The sequence below is a fragment of the Orycteropus afer genome, unplaced genomic scaffold, assembly GCF_000298275.1.
Source record: "Orycteropus afer afer isolate SDZICR_OR568_19922 unplaced genomic scaffold, OryAfe1.0 scaffold00543, whole genome shotgun sequence".
Lineage (NCBI taxonomy): Eukaryota > Metazoa > Chordata > Mammalia > Tubulidentata > Orycteropodidae > Orycteropus > Orycteropus afer.
The window spans coordinates 1264693-1286910 of NW_006922130.1; positions in this window are offsets into that span (position 1 = coordinate 1264693).

A 22218-nucleotide genomic window follows, 5' to 3' on the forward strand; every position below is an offset into this window, starting at 1 on the left:
CACTATGCTACCAGAGCTCCTACAGTAACAGTAGGAGACTTTAATACACCACTTTCAATCAAACATAGAACAACTGGTAAGAAACTCAACTAAGACATGGAAGAAATAAACAATACAGTCAACCAACTTGACCTTGTGGACATCTACAGAGCACTTCATCCACCAACAGCACAATATACATTCATTTCCAGTGCATGTAGAACATTCTCCAGGATGAATCATATGTTAGGCCACAAAGAAAGCCTTAATAAATTTAAAAATACTGAAATACTGCAAAGCATCTTCTCAGGTCATTCACTGTCGTTGAGTCAAATCCAACTCATAGCAACTCCTCCTTGGGTTTCCAAGGCAGTATCACTATGGAAGTAGATTGCCAAATCTTCCTTCCCAGGAATGGCTAGTTGGGTTTGAACCATCAGCCTTCTAGTTAGAAATCAAATACCTTAGGCACTACACTCACCATTTAGAAGGTCTATAACTACAATATTTATTCACTCTTTTGTTTGTAGTTGTCCTCAATTGCCAATTGATGTCTCTGATTCCGTTTGAAGTCTTGTAAGCTTATTTTACTTTGGATATTTTCATAACCTGGCTGGTTTCTGGGTTATATCATCATGTGTGTTGATGGTCAGTTGTTGCTTACTGTTCTTGGTTCTCTGTCCAAAGGACTTCCTTCAGCATCTCTTGTAAGGTTGATATGGTTTCAACAAATTCCCTTAATTTCTGCTTATCTGGATATGTCCTAATTTCACTATCATGTTTGTAGAAAAATTTTTCTGAGTATATAATTCTTGGTTGGAATTTTTTTTTTCTTTCAGGGTTTTATACATACCATCCCATTGCTTTCTCACCTGCATGATTTCTGCCAAGAAATCTGAGCTTAGTCTTATTGGTTACCCTTTGTAGATAACTTTTCATTATTCTCATGCTGCTTTCAAGATTCTTCCTTTGTCTTTGGTTTTGGTGAGTTTGATTACAATATATCTTGGTGATTTTCTTTTGGGATCTATCTTGTCTAGGGTTCATTGAATTTTTAGAATGGATATATTCATCATATCATGAAAATTTTCTTCCAACAAATCTTTGACAAGTTCCTCTGTGGTTTTATCTGTCTCTTCCTGTTCTGGAATTCCAATTATATGTAGGTTATTCCTTTTCATGGTATCCCACATGAATTTTAGGCTTGCTTCATTTTGTTTTGATCTTTTTTCTGATTGATCCCTTACCAAAGGAGTATTGAGGTATTTGTCTTCGATCTCACTAATTCTGTCTTCCATTGATTTCATTCTACTCCTTTCTCTGTTCAATATGTTAACTATTTCTGAAATATTAGTATTAATCTTCTGGATTTCTATCTGTAGATTTTGTATCATTTCTAATTTTTTATTTATTTTGTCTTATTTTGCCTTATTTTGTTATTATGTTCTCTTCCCAAATTGTTCTAGGCCTTTGTCTGTGTTTTCCTCAATTTGTCAGTGTTTTCCTCAATCTGTCTCTCAATCTGTTGAAGGTACCTAAATATAATTCTTTTAAATTCCTTATCACAGAGTTCCTCAGAGATGTTTTCTGGGTCTGTATCCTTCCTTGTTTCTATTATTTTATCTTGGTTCTTTTGTGGATTGTGCTGGTTGGTTGTCTCTGAGACATTGCTACATTGTTGTATTTATATTTAATTGGTGATTGTATGTTGGTGTGATTCACCTAAGATTTTTTTTTCCTTTATTTTGTTTTGATATATCCAAGTAAGCCAGATACTGTGCTCCTCTACTTGCTAGTTGGCAACGCTTATGCACAGATCTCTGTTAGCTGTTTGTGAACAGCAATTAAAGGTGAGTCAGGCTCTTATTGGTTATTTTCCATCATTGGTCAGTTGGTGCTGAAGCAAGTGGTTGCCCTCATTCAGTATGTGGGGCTGCAGGGGGTGTGAGAATGATTGGGTTGTTTGGACAATGTTACTGTCTCCCTAGCAGCTTTTCAAATCACATGATAAATAAGCTAGAGCAGCACACTCAAATGAGACGTGTGTTGTCTCCAAAATCCAAAGATGTCCACCAGATGTTGTGCCTTCTTTATAGTTACAAGGGAAGCCAGATGTAACAACTTAACCTTCACTTTAGAGGAATATCTCAATAGGCCCCCACACCACTGGATCATTACTAATTTCACTGTGGTGGAATGTACCTGAATTTTTGTCAGATTAATTCCTACCCTCTAACATGTAAATGTCTTACTGATAAGTCTGAAGATATTGATAATTCTTCTCTACTAGGTCCAATCACCATAAAGTCATGAATGTAATGGACAAACATGATATCTTGTGAAAAGGAAAGGTGATCAAGGCCCAAGGACTAAGTTATGGCAAACCAAAAGACTCCAAACTCACTGCTGTCAAGTTGATTTGACTCATAGTGACCCCTCCTTGGGTTTCCAAGGCAGAATCTCTACAGAAGTAGATTGCCCAATCTTCTTCAGAGGAGTGGCTGGTAGGTTTGAACCACCAGACTTCCAGTTAGCAGTCATATGCACTATGCTACTGATATATTCTGAGGTAGGACAGTGGAAGTGTATTGCTGACATTACCAGCTAAAGATAAAGTACTTCTGGTGTTCCTTCATAACTGAAATTTAGAAAAAAAAATTGGCCATCTCAATAGCTGTATACCAGGTATGAGGAGATGTATCAATTTGCTCAAGCAATGAAACCACATCTGGAACAAGAGTTGCTATGGGAGTCACCACCTAGTTAACTTTACAATAAAATACTGTCATTCTCCAGTAGATGTATCTGTTTTTGCACAGGCCAAATGGGAATGATCATCCCTGCATCTTTCAAGATTTGATGGTGGCAGTAATCTGTGCAAACCCTCCAGGAATGAAGTATCACTTTTGTTCTAGTATTTTTGTAGGCAACTCTTGTTCCAGATGTGGTTTCATTTCATTATTTGAGGCCTCTTGCCATTCCATATAAAAGTGAGGCTTGGTTTTTCCATTTCTGCAAAGAAGGTTATTGGAACTTTTATCAGGATTTTGTTGACTCTATAGAGTGCTTTGAGCAGTATTGAGAAATTAACTATTTTGAATCTCCCAATTCATGAACACAGGGTGTATTTTCCTTTTGTTTATTTTTTTTTTAAATCTCTTTCGCAGTGTTTTATAATTTTTATATAAACCAAACTCATAACTGTCAAATCTGTCCTGACTCATAGCAACCCCTCCTTGGGTTTCCAATGCAGTATCTCTATGGACCAGCCAGGAAAGCAGGGGAAAGAGAAGTCAGGGAGATGACAGAGCAGAGCAGCAGCCAGGCATCCAGGTAAGGGGAGAGAAAGACCCAGGGCCCACCCACACCAGCCAGGAAGTGGGGGAAAGAGAAGCCAGAGGCAACAACAGAGTAGAGACATGCCAGGGATACAGGTAAGGGGAGAGCAGAGAGGTTTAGAACAGCTATGTGAGACAAACTTGTCTGTCAATTTGTTGTACTATTGTGGCTTGTGTGTTTCTGTGAGGCTTGAGGCTGTGCAACAGGTGTTTCAAGTGCTGGAAGGGCTGCCCACAGTGCACGGGTTTCAATGCAGCATACAGACTGAGACAGACTAGGAAGAGGGAAAAAGCCATCCACTTCTCAAAGAACTGGACAGGGAAAACCTTATGAGTAGCAAAGAAACACTGTCTGATACATTACTGCGCAACTTGTGAATAGCCTAGAAACATTTTCTGATATAGTGCAGGAGAACAAACCCCTTGAGTCAGAAGGCTTTCAAAATGCAACTAGGAAAGAGTTCCATCATTAGAATAGGACCAACCTTACTGATTGTAGAGGAAAGCTTTCTAGACATCCATTTGCTGACATGGCATGACTCAAATTCAGCAGAAACAGCTGAAAACATCCATTAATAATAAGAACATGGAATGTATGATGTATGAATCTAGGAAATATGGAAGTTGTCAAAAATGAGATGGAATGCATAAAGATTGATACCCTAGGCATTAGTGAGCTAAAATGGACCAGTTTTGGCCATTTTGAATCAGACAACCATATGGTGGGAATGACAATTTAAAGAGGAATAGCATGGCATTCATTATCATAAAGGATGTTGCAAGATCTGTCCTAAAGTACAATGCTATCAGTGATGGGATAATATCCATATGCCAATAACAAAGACCAGTTAATATGGCTCTTATTTAAATTTATGCAACAACCACCAAAGCCAAAGATGAGGGAACTGAATATTTTTATCAACTTCTGCAGTCTGAAGTTGACCAAATGTGCAATCAAAATGTGTTAATTAGCACTGGTAACTGGAATGCAAAAGTTGGAAACAAAGAAGCATCACCAGTAGTTGGAAAATTTGGCCTTGGTGACAAAAATAACACTGGAGATCGCATGATAGAATTTTGTAAGACCAACGACTTACTCACTGCAGATACCTTTATTCAACAGCACAAATGGCTATACACATGGTCTTCACCAGATGGAGTACACAGGAGTCAGATTGACTGCATCTGTGGCAAGAGGCAATGGAAAAGCTCAATATCTTCAGCCAAAACCAGGCCAAGAGGTGATTGTGGAACAGACTATCCACTGTTTATATGCAAGCTCAACTTGAAGTTGAAGACAATTAAAACAAGTCAACAAGAGCCAAAATATGACCTGGAATATACCTCTCCTGAATTTTGAGACCATCTAAAGAATAGATTTGATGCATTGAACACCAATAACCAAAAGTCAGAAAAATTGTGGGATGACATCAAGAACATCATCCATGAAGAAAGCAAGAGGTCATTAAAAAGAAAATAAAAGACCAAAAATGGATGTCAGAAGAGACTCTGAAACTTGCCCTGAGTGGAGAGTAGCTAAAGCAAATGGAAGAAATGACAAGATAAAAGAGCTGAACAAAAGATTTCAAAGAGCAGCTCAAGAAGACAAAGCCTATATGAATCTAGGCTTGAAATGAAAAGTGCAGAGACCTAGAGTTAGAAAGCCAAAAGGGAAGAACATGCTCAACATTTCTCAAGCTGAAAGAATTGAGGAAAAAAATTAAAGCCTCGAGTTACAATATTCAAAGAATCTATAGGCAAAATATTGAATGATGCAGAAAGCATCAAAAGAAAATGAAAGGAATACATAGAGTCACTCTACCAAAAAGAACTGGTCAATGTTCATCCATTTCAGGAGGTGGCATATGATCCAGAACCAATGGTACTAAAGGAAGAAGTTGAAGCTGCACTGAAGGAATTGGCTAAGAATAAGGTTCCAGGAATTGACAGAATACCCACTGAGATGTTTCAACAAGTGGATGCCCCTCTGGAGTCACTCACTCGGTTATGCCAAGAGATTTGGAAGACAGCTGCCTGGCCGACTAAGAGATCTATATTTGTACCCATTCCAAAGAAAGGTGATCCCACAGAATGTGGAAATTATAGAACAATATCATTAATATCATATGTAAAGAAAATCTTACTGGAGATAATTCAAAAACAGTTGCAGCAGTATATTGACAGAGAACTTCCAGAGGTGCAGGCTGGATTCAGAAGAGGACATGGAACAAGGGATATTATTGCTGATGTCAGATGGATCTTGGCTCAAAGCAAAGAATACCAGAAAGATGTTTACTTGTGTTTTATTGACTATGCAAAGGAATTTGATTGTGTGAATCATGACAAATTATGAATAATATTGAAAAGAATGGGAATTCCCGAACACTTGATTGTACTCATGAGGAACCTGTACATTGACCAGGAGGCTGTCTTTCCAACAGAACAAGGGGACACTACATGATTTAAAATCAGGAAGGGAGTGGGTCAGGGTTATATCCCTTCACTATACATATTCAATCTATATGCTGAGCTAATAATCCAAGAACCTGGACTATATGAAGAAGAACGTGGCATCAGGATTGGAAGAAGGCTCAATAACAACCTGTGATACACTGATGACACACCTTTGCTTGCTGAAAGTGAGGATGACTTAAAGCTCTTACTGATGAAGATTGAAAAATACAGTGTGCAGTATAGAATACATCTCAATATAAAGAAAACAAAGATTCTCACAACTGGACCCATAAGCAGCATCAAGATAAATGGAAAAAAGATTGAAGTTTTAAAGACTTCACATTGCTTTGTCCTACAATCAACGCCAATGGAAGCAGTAGTCAGGACATCAGACAATGTATAGCACTGGGCAATCGGCTGCAAGGGACCTCTTCCAAGTGCTGAGGAGCAAAGATGTCTCCTTGAAGACTAAGGTGCACCTGACACAGCTATGATATTTTCAATCACCTCATATGCACGTAAGGGCTGGACAATGAATAAAGAAGACAGAAGAAAAATTAATGCTTTTCAGATGCTGTGCTGGTGAAGAATATTTAAAGTACCATGGACTGCTAAAAGAACTAACAAATCTTTCCTAGAGAAAGTACAGCCAGAATGCTCCTTGAAAGTGAGAATGACCAGGCTTCATCTCATACTTTGTTCATGTTATCAGAAGGGACCATTCCCTGGAGAAGGATGTCACGCTTGGTAAAGTGGAGGATCTCAATGAGATGGATTGACACAGTGGCTGCAGTTATGGGGTCAAGTATAGCGGGGATTGCAGAGCTGGCACAGGAGCAGGCGGTGTTTCGTTCTGCTGTGCATAGGGTCATTATGAGTCAGAGGCAACTCGAGGGCACCTAATAATAACAACAACATTTCTATGGAAGTAAATTGTACAGTCTTCCTTCCGAAGAGTGGCTGGTGGGTTTGCACCATCAGACTTCTTGTTAGCAGTCAAATGCCTTAGGCACTAATTTTATGTTTTTACACTCCTGATTAAGTTTATTCCTAGGTATAAAACAGATATTTTATTTTTTTAGATGCAATCATAAGTAAAATTGTTTTCTTAATTTCCTTTTCAGATTTCTCATTGTTGGGGTTTAGAAATTCAACTTATCTGTGTGTGTTGACTTTGTATGCTGAAACTTTGCTAAATTCTTCTATCAGCTCCAGAAACTTTCTTGTAGATTCTTTGAGGTTTTCTAAACATGAGATCATGCCATCTGTGAATAGAGATAATTTCACTTCTTCCTTTCCAAGTCGGATACCTTTTATTTTATTTTATTTTCTTGTCTTAATGCTTACAATGCAATATTGAATAGGAATGGTGAGAGTGAACATCCTTTTCTTGTTCCCAATGTTAAGGGGAAAATTCTCAACTTTTCTCCATTGAGTATAATGTGGGCAGTTAAACTCATTGCCGTGGAATGGATTCCAACTCAGTGACCTCTTCTTGGGTTTCCGAGGCAGTATCTCTATGGAGGGAGTTCTGGTGGCATAATGCCTAAGGGATTTGACTGCTAACCAGAAGGCTGATGGTTCAAACCCACCAACCACACCTCGGAAGGAAAGTTAGGGCATCTACTTCTGTAGTGATACTGCCTGGGAAACCCAAGGAGAGGTCGCTATGAGTTGGATCAAACTCGATGGCAGTGAGTTTGTTTGTTTGTTTGTTTGTTTTAATCTCTATGGAAGTAAATTGCCCAGTCTTCCTTCAGAGGAGTAGCTGGTGGGTTTGAAGCACCAACTTTCTGGTTAGCAGTCAAATGCCTTCAAATGCAATGCAACCCTGCTGTGGAGCCGAATCCAACTCATAGCAACCTCTCCTTGGTTTCTGAGGTGGTATCACTAAAGAAGTAGATTGCCCAACTGTTCTGGTTACCTAGTACCTACTGCTCTGATGAGAAATATACCACAAATGGGATGGCTTAAACAAACAGGAGTTTATTCTTATAATTTGGAGGCTTTAAGTCCAAGTTCAAAGTGTCAGGATCTGGGGGCTGGGTGAAAGTACCTCAACCTTGGGGTCCAGCTCTGCCTCCTGCTCTCGGCCCACTGGAGCTAGAGGTGTTTCTTCACTCAGACAGCTTCAGGTTGCTGAGGCTAAGAAGCCCCAAGGTTGACAAGTAAAAAGGCACAGTCAGGATGTTACCAAACCACATGGCAGGCCATTAACTTAAGTCCATTGTAAGTCCCAAGGTTGGCAGAGTATAGCAGGCTGCTGCACAACAACATGGCTACATGCAGGGTCCAAGCATGCCATAGGCTAGAGACCATTCTCAAAGCTTCTCCTTATATACAGGAAGCAGACCACATACCCAAAGGCAGCTACTCAGCTGCTCACAGTAGATTCCACCATGGAGTTGATTACCAGTCTCATCATGGGGAATACTACATCCAGCTGCCCAGCCACTCAATCAGGCCTAGCCAAGTTGACATACAAACATAACCATCACACCAACCTTCCTTCCAAGGAGTGGCTGGTGGGTTTGCACCACCAGCCTTCAGGTCAGCAGCCAAAGGCCTTAGGCACTATGCTACCAAAGCTCCCTCAAATGCCTTAGGGGGCAGTTAGTTTATGTTTTGTTTTGTTTGTTTTGTAAGTGCCCATAATCATATTGAGGAGCTTCCCCTCTATTCCTAACTTGTTGATTGTTTTCATCTAGAAAGAGTGTTGAATTTTATCAAGTGCTTATTCTGCATCAATTGAAATCATGTGGTTCCTTTCTTTTGTTCCATTAGTGTGGCATATTACATTATTGATTTTCTAATATTGAACCATCCTGGTATTCCTGTAGTAATTACCACTTGGTCATAGTGCATGACTCTTTTAATATGCTATTGAGTTCTCTTTGCTTTTACTTTTGTTGAAAGTTTCTACAATTATTTTCCTAAGGGATATTGGTCTAAAGTTTTCTTGTGGTACCTTTGTCTGGTTTTGGTATCAAGGTAATGCTGGCTTCATAGAAAGAGGAAATTTTCTTTCCTTTTCAAACTTTTGGAAGAATTTGAACAGAATTGCTGTCAATTCTTCCTGAAATATTTTTTTAGAATCCCCCAGTGAAGTCCAGGACCTTTTTATGTTGGGTGATTTTTTTATTACTGATTCAATCTCTTTACTTGTTATGGGTCTCTTGAGATGTTCTATTTTCTCTTGAGTTGGTTTAAGTAGGTGATGTGCTAGTAAGAATTTGTCTATTTTATTTATCAAGTTTTTTTGGTGTACAGTTGTTCATAATATTCTGTTACAATTCCTTTTATTCCTCTTATGTCCATTGCAATGTCTCTTTCATTTATTATTTTGGTTATTTGCATCTTTTCTCTGTTTTCCTTTGAAAGTCTAGTAAAGGTTTTCAATTTCATTGCTCTTTTCAAATAACTTTTTTTACTCTATTATTTTTCTAATTCAGTTAACATTTTGTTTATGTACATGTTTCTTTCCATCTCCCCTATCAAAGTTCATCTTCCCTGTCACATTTTCTTGTTCACTACCCCTGCACCAAGAAAATGTGACAGGGAAGATGAACTTTGATAGGGTTCACTACCCCTGCACCAGGGAGCTCTGGTAGCATAGTGGCTAAAGCACTTGACTGCTAACCAGAAGGCTGGCGGTTCAAACCCACTAGCCACTCCTCGGAAGGAAGGTTGGGCAATCCTACTTCCGTAGTGATACTGCCTCGGAAACCCAAGGAGGGGTCGCTATGAGTCGGGGCTGACTCGACGGCACATAACAACAACAACAACAACAACCCCTGCACCAAGAACAGTGTTGCACACAGTAAGTACTTGATCATATTCGCTAAAAGAGTTAATACATGTTCATTTTAGCTATAGATACAAAAAAAAAAAAAAAAATGAAATGTTTAGTCACTCTCTGATAAATAACCCTTAGTGTCTGTAAAACAAGTTCCTGGATGGCACAAACTGTTAAGCCATTGGCTGCTAACCAAAAAGTTAGAGATTCAAGGCTACCTATAGGTACTTAAGAAGAAAGTCCTGACAATCTTCTTCTAAAAGTTAACAACTGTTAAAAACCCTATGGAGCACAATTCTTCTCTGACATGCATGGGGTTGGAGTTGACTACACAGTAACTGGTTTTAGTGCATGCAAAAAATGAAAGTCAAAAGATTTCAAGTTGTACATCAGGTTTAGAAGCAGCTTTGGCTTGGTCTTCTGCCCTCAGGCCAACTTTTGTTTTCCATTGTGGCTAGCATTAGGAATTCCTTAGTTCTAGTCTCCAAGGTTGTCTTCCTACTTTTCGGATATTCTGAAGCTCATAGATGTCATATTGGTCAACCTCAGGAAGTCTTTGATTCTAAGAAAAATCTAATACAAGCTGATTTATTCAGAGTGAGAGATAACCTGAAAAGTATCGAGGTGTAATTGGTAGCGGTTAACTTTGGTGAAGAATGAAATAGGTTATAACTAGATGGTTGTGTTAAGTCTCACTCCAAATTGCATGTGATTGCACTTCCTAGTGGCAAGTGACACTTCATGATAAAACCCCATCCACTATCTTCTGTCTTCCAGAGCATATGTATGCTACTAAAGGAAATTACAACCAAACTGAATTGCTTTATATCTATGACCACAAAACTGAAATAGGCCTGTAACACTGCCCAGAAATCCTACTACATTTCTGTAGTAAATTGAAATTCCTACTCTTCCAGGCAACTCTTTGAAATTTTTTCTCTTTTTTAAGCCACTGCCATGCTTATTTCAATAAGAATATAGAGGCTATAAATCAGGAACCCCTCACTTTTCACACACCAAATATGTACCCCTACCTGTGTCTGCCCATTATTTTTCCCCTCATGTTACAGGAAAGGAAGTACTTCTCCCCATTCAAGCGGCAGCCTCCTTAGCTATGCTTTGTCCCCGTCTTCCTTCTCAAAACATTGCATGCTGTTGTCTACTATCTCCTGAACCATCAATCTCTTCCTCTTTCCTGAGTTATTCCCTTCAGTGTAAAACAAACTTTTGATCCTTTTCTTTCCTACAAGCGCCCCCTCTGTATTTTATATTTACACACACCCTCTTGACCTCCTTGATCCAAGTTCACTCTGAGCAAGGCCTTGACTTCCCTGTTATTCTGTGCAATTGGCTCTTCCTTGTCTTTATCTTCCTCAATTTTTCAGCAGCAATCAATAGAACTGCTCACTCCCTTCCCCATAACACTCTTCCCCAACCTCCCAGAACTCTTCTGGTTCTCTGCTTCTCCCCATCATTGAGCTCTCCTAAATTTCCTTTCCTCCTTTTTAGCTCTCTGTCTCTAAACATTCCTATTGGGTAATTTCATCTCATCATATGTATGAAATATCAACTATGTCTGATGCCTATTTATAATTCTAACCCAGCACTCTTTTCTGAACTCTAGACTTATATGTTCAAATGCTGATGAGCTATTTCCACTTAAATATCTCCATAAACATCTCAAAAGTAATTTTTCCAAAATGGAAATATTTATTTTTCCTCTAAATTGTCCCCTATTCCCCAAACTTTCCCACCATCCTCCTAACATCTCAAGTCAGAAACTTAGTGATCACTCTTGAGTCCTATCTTTCTTTATCCATCATGTCTAATCTGTCAAAAAACTGTAGCTTCTTCTCCTAAAATACAGCTGATATCTTCTGTTTCTATATCTTCCCCCTATTGTTTACTGGTTCATGTCCCTCCTGCCTGTTACCCTACCTACTGCAACAACTTAGTAACTCATCTTCTCTTTCACACTTCAATCTGTTTTCCACATATAAGCCAGAGAAATTCCTCATGCTTAAACTAGATCATCTCAATTTTCTCTTTAAAATCTTCATGGAGCTTCAGATATACATAATTAAAACACGGCTCATGACATCTGATATGGATTTTATTGTGTACTTCAAAATGTTGTTAAAGTCCTAACAGTGGTTAGGACCACTGTACTGATAAATATGACCTTGTTTGGAAATAGGGATTCACTTTTGTTATGTTAATGAGATTATACTGGAGTATGGTGGATCCAAATTTCTTCTGAATGGTATCTTATAAAAGAAGTAGAATATACACAGACACACACTGGGGAGAGATAGATTTCATGAGACAGAAGTGGCTACAAGAGTAGGAATACCAAGGATTGTAAGCAGCTACTAGAAGTTGATAGCAAGAGTGAAGGAGTTTCTCTAGAGATGATACCAGGAATTTGAACTTCTAGCTTCTTGAACTGTGAGACAATAAATTTCTATTCTTATAGCTACTCACATGTTATATTTATGTAATAGCAGGACTAAGCAACTAAGTCAGTCCCCAAGGCTCTGCAGGATCTTCCCAACATCCACCTCATCTTCAATATCTAGGTTCTTCTTCCCTGTGGAATCTGTATCTGTCTCAGGGCCCAGACAAGTGTCTCTGCTCTACTTCTGGAGCCTTGCATAAATTATTCTGAGTTATCTCTAATGCCCCCACCTTCTTCACATAGAGCTGGCTCCATTGCATTTTACAAGTCTAGGTTTCTTTATTGTTTTCTCAGAGAATACATTCCTGACCATCCTCTATTTTATTCTTCTCTCAGTTGTCTCTTTCTTACTCTCCTATGTGTTTTTCTTAATACCATGTATCACATTATTTCAATCATTTTGTTTATATGTCTTCTCTTTTTTACTCTGTCTTCTCCACTTGACTATAAGAGAACAAAAGCAGGGGCCATATCTATCAAGTCTGTCATTTTACCCTCAGCATCTGTCACAGAACTTAGTAAGTAGGAGATCAATAACATTAATACCTCAAAAACTAAACAAAGTATAGAAGAAGCACAAGCAACTGTAATGTATCAGTTCAGTCATCCATACCTACAGAAAGTGCAATTTCAGCCATTGACCCTGAAGTTTCGAATCTATAAAATGGTAACACAGGTTCCATTTTAAACTAGGTGATACATATATAATATTTCCTCTTTACCTGTGAGAGGAGTGTATTAGAGCTTAAATTCAAAAAGCACTTGGCTTTGAGGAAGTCTGCAATGTACAATGGGAGCCCTGACTCTATTTTGAATCCTGACAGAAGTTCAGATGCTAATTGAGCTCTTTCTGACCTTCAACACTGGACCTTGCACAGGCAAGTTCCAGGTAGTTTGAGCTCAGGTAGTTTGAGCTCAGGAAGAGTGGTTGAAAGTAGACCATGCTAACACAAAGAACTAGGGGAATTGCCTGAGTGCATCTTTTTCTAATTAAAATTAAAGTTGAGGTCCTGGTATTTTTTAGTAGCCACCTTGAGGCTATAATTCAGGCCACATGCTTTTGAGGGATATCCTGACCGTCACCTAGCCAGGAGGTCAAGGACCAGAACCAATCCCAATCATGGTCCTTTCCCTGTTTCTGTTGTCCAATCTGCAACAGTGATAAAGTGATCTGCCACCAATCATGATTTTGTGATGATTCCTCTTGTTTTCAATCATATATTATTAGTCTGTCTCCAGTCAGAGTTCTGAAATAATGATCAGAAAGTCAGCTGTAGCTCAGAGGGAAATTTAATAAGAGGATCGTAACCTTGCAAGGTGGAGACACACAGAACCAGAGGCAACATCATGTGTGTTTCCCTGAGCCTTACAGGCTAAGGATTTTTATAATTGTTTTAAGGCTGTGGGGTCAAAAAGCCTTATGTAGGCAGGTTACTCATAAAATCCTGACCCTTTTGCAAAGTCAGGAAGTGGAATAAGGCTGCAATAAATTCCTAACGATAAACTTCAACTTCCCTCAAGCTAGGTGAATGCACAGTCTCTAAGATGGAGTCTGTGTGTTTCAACATGGATGCCATGACTCCTCTTGTGCAGGAGTATTCTACTGTTTGCTCTTGTTTCTAGTCTTGGTTTCATATCAGATGGGCCACCTTAGTTTATCAGATGGTCAATGGGGGCAGGAGTGCATAGGATCCAACTGGTAGATTGTGACCATGGGTAGTGGGCTAGGAAACACCTTAAAAATGTCCTGTTATCTGGAAATGCTATTTAAGAAGTAAATTTACATTTATGTTATTTCTCTTGTGGTGTTCCTTCCTTGGTCTAACTCAGGATCTGAGTAATGTGGTTGCCCTATACTGTGAGTTGCTTCTGTCTTGTTTTTATGATTTTAGGAATGTTGTTATAGGGGCAGGGTTCTTATGTGATTATTCTACAAACGGTAGAATAAGGCAACATTTAAATTAAACAAGATTAATATGGAGCTTTAGGTTATAAAGTTAGAACATATGTTCATCTCCCAGAGATTCTAATCTCTCTGTACTTTTACAAGCCCCAAGGCTGTGACTCAGTGGACTCCATTCAGCTTTCTATACTATGTAAATGTTGATGGTTTCCCTCATCCTGGATGATTGTCTTTGTTTTATCTTTGTCTTGTCTATGACTTAATAAAGGAACTCTGGTGGTGTAGTGCCTAAGACATTTGACTGCTAACCAGAAGGCTGGATGTTCAAACCCACCAGCCACTCCTCGGAAGGAAGATTGGGCAATCTACTTTCATAGTGATACAGCTTTGGAAACCCAAGGAAGGGTTGCTGAGTCGGATCCTACTCCATGACAGTGGTTGTGTTTTGTGTTTGCATATGACAACAAAATTGTCTCTATTGAATCTGTTTGAATCTGGGGTCTCTTTTCCCCTATTACAGAAGTAACCATGGACTGGGGTAGGTGTATTACATATGCACGTTGTCTCATAATCCCAAACTATCATAAGATTGCTAGGATGAAGTCTCCAATCAGTAGCATAAACTCCTCCAATAGTAACATAAACTGCTCTATGGGGGTTCTGTTCTAGTCTGATTGAGCCATACACGAGGCACCCACAAAATGTTGGTAACTGAAACTGTTCAATTACTTAATGAAAGCAGCTTATTTTATCTATAGGTAACACTGACCAAACTAAAAGAATCAAGACCAAAGTAATCATGCCCATTTCTTATCTCTGCAAAGACCTCATGCTTTCCTGAGTTGGGAGTCATTGCTTTGGATCCCACCTCTATAGACACCAATTTGTAGTATCAATCCAATCCAGGAAAATCTGAGCTTCCCCTCCCTGGTCAGTCCAGGCCCCAGATGCTCCACACAGCCCTTTCCCTCACTAGTGCCAGCTGTAAGTTAGGAAGGTCATATGACTCCCTACGCTTCAGACCAGCTGGCCCTGCTACTCCCTTATGTCCCATAATATGTTGCAATGACTAATCAACTCCTGGGAAAGGACTATTTTCCCAAACCCAAAAAGTATATACAAAGACATGCACAGGTAAGGTCAGAGAGTCTTCATGCAGAGCTTCGCATTCCCAAAGACATGCATTCCCACACACACTTTATCAATCTGGAAGCTCCAAGGAATTTTCAGGTGCAAGACCTTATTGACTTATGCATAGACAACAATTACGGCCTCATTGTATATGCATAATCAATTAAATTAATGAATATGCATAATCATTTACATTATGCCCTCTCCCTTCCTGAAGTTAATCATAGGTGTGGTCTTTGGGGCTCCTACTACATTTGCACACTAATGCACCTGAATTGCTGGTAAATTCTAAGGGTTATTTTCAGGAAACCAGACACAAAGACCAAACTAAATTAGTTGTTCCAAAGGAAGTAGGCCAAAATAATAGAAAAGCAAAAAGTTCAACAACTATTTCTTCAAGAACAGTACCATATTAGGGGAAAAAAGACCTCAGATTCCAACAGGTTTGAATTGAAGGCTTTTATTAAGCCCTGGACAAAACAAAGACAATCATCCTGGATGAAGGAAACCATCATCATGAGAAAGCTGAATGGACTGCACTGAGTCATGGCCATGTGTCTAATTATATATGATTTTAAATCATCACAAAATCATGATTGGTGGTAGAAAGTTTTGACACTGTTGCAGGAGGGCCTACAGAAACAAGGAAAAGACCAAGATTGAGGTTTGAAGATAGGAAAGGGTTTCAGGATTGATTCTGGGTCTTGAGTACCTGGCTAGATGGTGACCAGATAGGCTGTGACTCATGACCATACAGCCTGAGTCTTAGCCACAAGGTGGCTATCAAACAATACCAAGACCCCAAACTTAATTTAAATTAGAAAAGGACACTCTCAAGAAAATACCCTACTTCTTTGTGGCAGTATAATCTACTTTCAGCCATACTCTTCCTGAAGGCAAATTGCCCCTCCTTAGGTTTGTCCTGGGAGCTCTGGTAGCATAGTGCCTAAGGCATTTGATTGCTAACCAGAAGGCTGGTGGTTCAAATCCACCAGCCACTCCTCAGAAGGAAGGTTGGGCAATCTACTCCCGTAGTGATACTGCCTCGCCAACCCAAGGAGGGATCGTTGTGAGTCGGGTCCAACTCGATGGCACATAACAACAACAACAACAACAGGTTTATCCTGGAAGTTTTCTTTGTATTGGCACAATGCTGGTTTATGGTCAGAAAGAACCCAAATGGCACTGAAACTTATGTCAAGCCTCAAAATGGAGTTAGGGCTCCCACTATAGACCACAGCCTTCCACAAGCTCAGGTGCCTTAGAATATAAGCTCTCATACAGTACCCTGGATTGGATGGGATTTGTGTTCCCTCCAGCAATATTGTAATTTATATGAGACAATGGGCTGCTTCAAGGCCTTGGCCCAAAAATTATTACACAAAAGCCTAATACCATGATAATGTCATTAACTTATTATGAAGAGGTGGACAAATCCTAGACAAATCAGTTGTCTTTGTTGCTATTCATATGGCATACTATCTAATGAGATCAAATTAATAGTTTAGCTTCACAATGAAAGCAAATCTTAGATTTAAAAAAAACACCTGTCTCAGCCCAGATACTCTAGAAAGTAGATATGGAAACAAGAATTAAGTTGCTAATTCTTATTTGAGAGGTGCAAGCCCTCTGATGTAAAGGTAAGGGAAAATGCCTGTGAGGTAAAGGAAAATGCTCAGTGAGACAAATATGCGGGACAATGGAATGTGATACAATTCACCACTGCACAGTGGCTGCAGAAAGACCCTTTTCCAAGGTTCTCCACTGTAGGACTTGTGGGGCAAATTCATTTGCCTGACGTCCATTTCTCGTTGTTCAAGAATCACTCTATAATGAGCTACTGCCCACATTCTGGGATGTGTCATCTGGCCCCTTGGTGCCCACACAAGGAGTTAAACCTATATTGTTTAGTGTTTCACTCCAGTCTGAAAGGGGTAGAAGTGGGCTAAGTGTTTAAAATAGGGAAGACACTAACTAAAAAACAAAAAATAGATAGGGCATCTGAAATGTGACAAGCAGTCTACAGTCTTGAATTTTTCCTATGAAAAGAGATCATCCAAGTGAAGATTTAGGACATTCAGGGATCAAATGAGTTATTTTCTTTTATTAGGAAACTTCTAACTTATTTAGAGCTAAAATCTACCCCACACACACATACAATAATCCTGGTCCAATGCTATCATTTGTGGTAATTTTTTTAAGTTCTAGGTAATAGACAAAGGACATTATAGATAGTACCTCAAATATTCTTTACAATAAGCCTGTGAAGTATGATTATCTAAATACAGTGATGAGGAAAATGAAGCATAAATAAATCCATTAGCAGGTCTGAGTTTGAACATAGAATGGGTGAACTGGCCTATGAATCTTGGCTGGCAGGACCAAAGCTTATGCTTGACTACTGCAGAGACTATCACAGAAGACCCCTTCTGACTGCCAGACTGGAAATTTGCCAGGAGCTTTCTCACACACTCAGATAACACCCTTAAAATATCAGAATGGTTCTCATGGCCTAAGCCTGTCTATCTTTCTCTAATTGTTCCTGGTGGAATCATAGTCATATAAAAGTTCTGTCCTAGGTAAAAATTACCCCAAAGTTACCATAATGAAGAAGAGAAAACAAAGATGGGAAACTGAGGGACATGTCATCAGAACGATGTCTGCCCAAGTCCAAAAAACACTACTAATCCAAAAAAACCAAACCAAATCCACTGCCATCAAGTTGATTCTGACTCATAGCAACCCTATAGGTCAGAGTAGAAATGCCCTGTAACATTTCCAAGATTGCAAATCTTTACAGAAGCAAACTACCTCTTTATCTTGTGGAGCAACTGGTAGGTTCAAATTACTGACAAGAGCTTTAAACACAACACCAGCAAAGCTCCTTTACAAAATCAACCCACTAACTCACGGCCATTGAATTGATTCCGACTCATAGAAATGGCTGACCTTTTAGTTAGCAGCCCGATGCCTTAACCACAGTGCCACCAGAGTTCCTTACAAAGTTGTAGTATATATAAAAATTAAAAATCAGCAAAGGCTTCACTTTTCCATACATTCACTAAAAACTGTTGTATCACCATGATTCTTTTTCAAATAATCATCATACAAGTTTTCAGTAACAGCAGTCAGAAGGGTCATCTTCTGTCCAATAAGCCAAAAAGGAAGGACATAAGAGTAGTAATTGCCCTGTATATAAATGTCTTCTTTGTTCTAAGAAAGATATGCCCAGGCAAATTCCCTAGTCCTTTGTGCATGCATTTAGTTAATCTACTCTTTCTGAGGGCAAACTGCCTTTCCTTGGGCCGTCCCAGAATTGCCAGGCCACACTGGCGGTTCAGTATTGTGAAGCATTGGGAATGTAACATGAACCAAAAAACCAAACTCACTGTCTTCAAGTTGAATTCAACTCATCGTGACCTCTCCTTGGGTTTTCAAGGCCATATCACTCCAGAAGTAGATTGTTCAATCTTCCTTCTGAGGAGTGGCTGGATAGTGGCTGCCCACATCCAACCACCTTGTTTGAACCTCCAACCTCCTGGTTAGCAGTCAAATGCCCTAGGCACTACACCATCAGAGCTCCCTCCATAGAGATACCACCTTGGAAAACCCAAGGAGGTGTTGCTATGAGTCAGATCCAACTTGACAGTGAGTTTGTTTTGTTTTTTGATTAGTGCTGTTCTTAGAGATCATCTCTTTATATAACTGTTTCCCACCTTTAAGTGCAAATATGGAGAAAAGAGAAAGTCTTCTGTTTTCCATTTTAATTTGTTCTTTCCTCTAGCAACACCATACATACACATTTAAATCTTTTCACCTAGTATCTGGCACTAGACACCGATATGGAGGAATTTACTGCTTCATTAAAGTTTGCTTTTCACAGCATTTAGATGCATTTTGTTTTCTAGCAGAATTAACAAATGTTATGATATTAACATTTACAATGATTCAATTTCTTTTAAAAAATGCCTAGTTTCTCAAGAATTTTGTGAAAAATAATTGTCATATTTGTAATAGGAGAAAAGAGACCCCAGATTCAAACACAATTTTATCAAGCCTTAGACAGGGCAAAGACAATCATCCAGGATGAAGGGAACCATCAAAATGTATACAGTACAGAAAGCTGAATGAAGTCCACTGTGTCACAGCCATAGGTCTAATTATTTATGATTGAAAATAAAGGGAATCACCACAAAATCATGATTGGTGGCAGATCATTTCATCTGTCATGAGAACTTCATTTTGAATCTGAGCTCTGCAATTTCTAATAGTTGAGTGATTTGGGGGAAATTATTTAAATTATCTTGTTTTTGGTAAATTGATGGCAATAGTTTCCATCTCATAGGGTATAGGGGGGAAGAAACACAAGATAACAACAGTTCAGGACTCAATTTTCGTAGTTTGGTTGTGAACCTTAGAAAAATCAAGGTGCATGTCTGAATAGGTTGAGTGCAGACCTAAATTGAAATTTAATTTGTAATTAAGATATTCATTTCTACCTTTCTAAAGAAAGCCATTCAGCCATTTCCTTCTCAAAGTGTTACTATTCAAGTAACAAAGACAAGAATCAGAATTTCTAACCTAGATAAAGAATTGTTTAGTGCTTCTTAAACTTGCCATCTTAACTGCTACTTGAATCACCAGGTAAATTGTTTTACATTTCAAAGGCCAAAGATTACAGTTAATTGAACCGATCAAGTGAATCAGTTTTATATTTCAAGAACCTCAACTAGAATTGACATGATCTACCTTCAATCACAAACACCTCACATCAAAATGTTTACATAGTGTGTTTTAGAAACACTATTTTAGTCAAATTGTATCAGGAGACAAGGAAGGAATTAATGTTTGACTAAGAATTATTGTTAAGAAAATATGAAAAATGACAACATCTTGCAAATTTTCCTCCCTTCCCCTACAATTTTCTCTTTGATGTGAAACCATTTTCCTTTGTTTAGTTTACCAAATAAAATCTGGCTATTTCTCCTACAAGGGAGGATTTTGTCCTAAGATGCTGTGTGGACTCCATTTTGTGAAATACAATATTCCTTCAATAAAACCTTTGTTTTACTTTCTAACAGAATGTCAGTCTAGTGCTTCCACTAAGAAAAAAAAAAAAAAAAACCTCACTGCAATTGGGTCAATTCTGACCCATAGCGACCCTCATTGGGTTTCCAAGGCTATAAATTTTTATAGAAGTGAAACTGAGTAAAGTCAAAACTATTTTCCCCACCAGGTTAAGGCAGATAATTAGAACAGATAGGACCCCTTAGGGAATAGATCAGTAAACTTAATTACCCTCAACTATTTCCCCACTCCAGACCCCAGTTGGAGATAGATGCGTAAACACAGGTCACCGATTGGAGGCAGATGAGTAAATACAATAAGCTCAGTTCCTTAAGAACTGAATGGAACAAAAACATTCTTTACTGCTATTTCCTTAGGCACAGGTGATAAACATGTTAATGTGTCTTAGAAAACAACTTGAAAATTAACTCTGGCCAGCAGACATGTGCAGTGGGGTAGAGAGGAACAAAATTACTGGGAACTAACAATATCTCCTCTGCCTCAGGTCGATCAGCTGATGACAGGAAGCTGGTGTGACTCATCCAGTATGCAAGCACACTGACTTAAAATGCTACTATGCCTTTAAACTGAAGCGAAGGAAATTTCAGCCAATCGTCAACCACCTCATGCCCAAATTCCTGAAATTTTTATGAATATGCATAACCTTCTCTTCTGAAACCTCCAAAACTGTAATTCAATGAGTTTGGGGGAGTCAGATCTGGATATGGGGGTACCCCTACTCCTTGCAATGCTGGTTTGCAATAAATAATTTTCTCTCCTCTTAATTACTCAGTGTGTAAACTGTTTTGGCCTGACTGCAGGCTGGGAAGGGACCTGCATTTGTCCCTATTTCAATTTGGCACCCAAGGTGGGTCTGACCCTCTGTCTAGACCACGAGGACCCTCGGACAGTGGAAATGGAACAGACTCCTGATGGACCTTGTGTGCACTCAGACACTGCTTTGTCTGAAGGTATGTAAGGGGTGCTGAGTCTGTGACTGTCTGCAGCATCCTCAGCCTCTAGGCACTGTTGAGGGAAGACAAAATTATTCTGGGTTTGAAGATGTCTATTGGTGAGTATAGGTTGAATTCTGGTCTGGCTTCTAGCTGATAAGGAGGTTGAAATTTTGGTTAATAACCTTAATTAAGATACCTCCACAGTTGAAGCACTCTTAAGAATCTATACTCTGGTCTGGCTTTAAGCTGATGTTGTTGTTGTTGTTATGTGCCGTCAAGTCAGACCCAACTCATAGCGACCCCTCCTTGGGTTTCCGAGTCAGTATCACTATGGAAATAAATTGCCCAATCTTCCTTCCAAGGAGTGGCTGGTGGGTTTGAACCACCAGCCTCCTAGTTAGCAGTCAAGTGCCTTAGGCACTATGCTACCAGAGCTCCCTAAGCTGATTGTTGTTGTTGTTGTTAAGTGCCGTCGAGTCGTTTCCGACTCATAGCGACCACATGCACAGCAGAACGAAACAATAGCTGATAGGGAGGTTGAAATTTTGGTCCTTAGTTGGTAACCTTAATTAAGATCATCTCCACAGTTGAAGCATTGTTATTCTGGTCTGGTTTGGTTTTAGTTTGGTTTTGGTTTGGTTTGTGTGTGGGTTTACTGTAGCCCACGTGTTTCTTATGGATCCTTTACCTTGATCTGTTGTGTGTGGATGAGAACAGGTACGAGGCGGCCAAGGTGTCCTTTAATCTGGTCTGGTTTTGGTTTGGTTTGTGTATGGGTAAGAAATAAAAAGTGTTAAGTGGCAGCCCAAGTGTCTTTTAATCGAAATCTCTTCACAGCCCACATGGTTCTTAGGAATCCTTTGCTTTGATTTCTGGTCTGGCTCTGCTTGATTTGTTTGTGTGAGAGAAAGAGTGTGTGTGCGTGGCACCAGAGCAACAGTTCCAAGTGGACGTAAGTGTGACTGGAAATTGAGTAACCAAGGTTCTATACAATAATGCAACTCCCTTGGCTGAATTCTGAAAAACTACGCTCATTTTGGCTTTGAGCCTATAAAGAGGAAAAAAATTGGTATTTTTCTATAACATCGTCTGACCACACATTGGTTCTAGTCTGGGGATAGATGGTCAGAAAATGG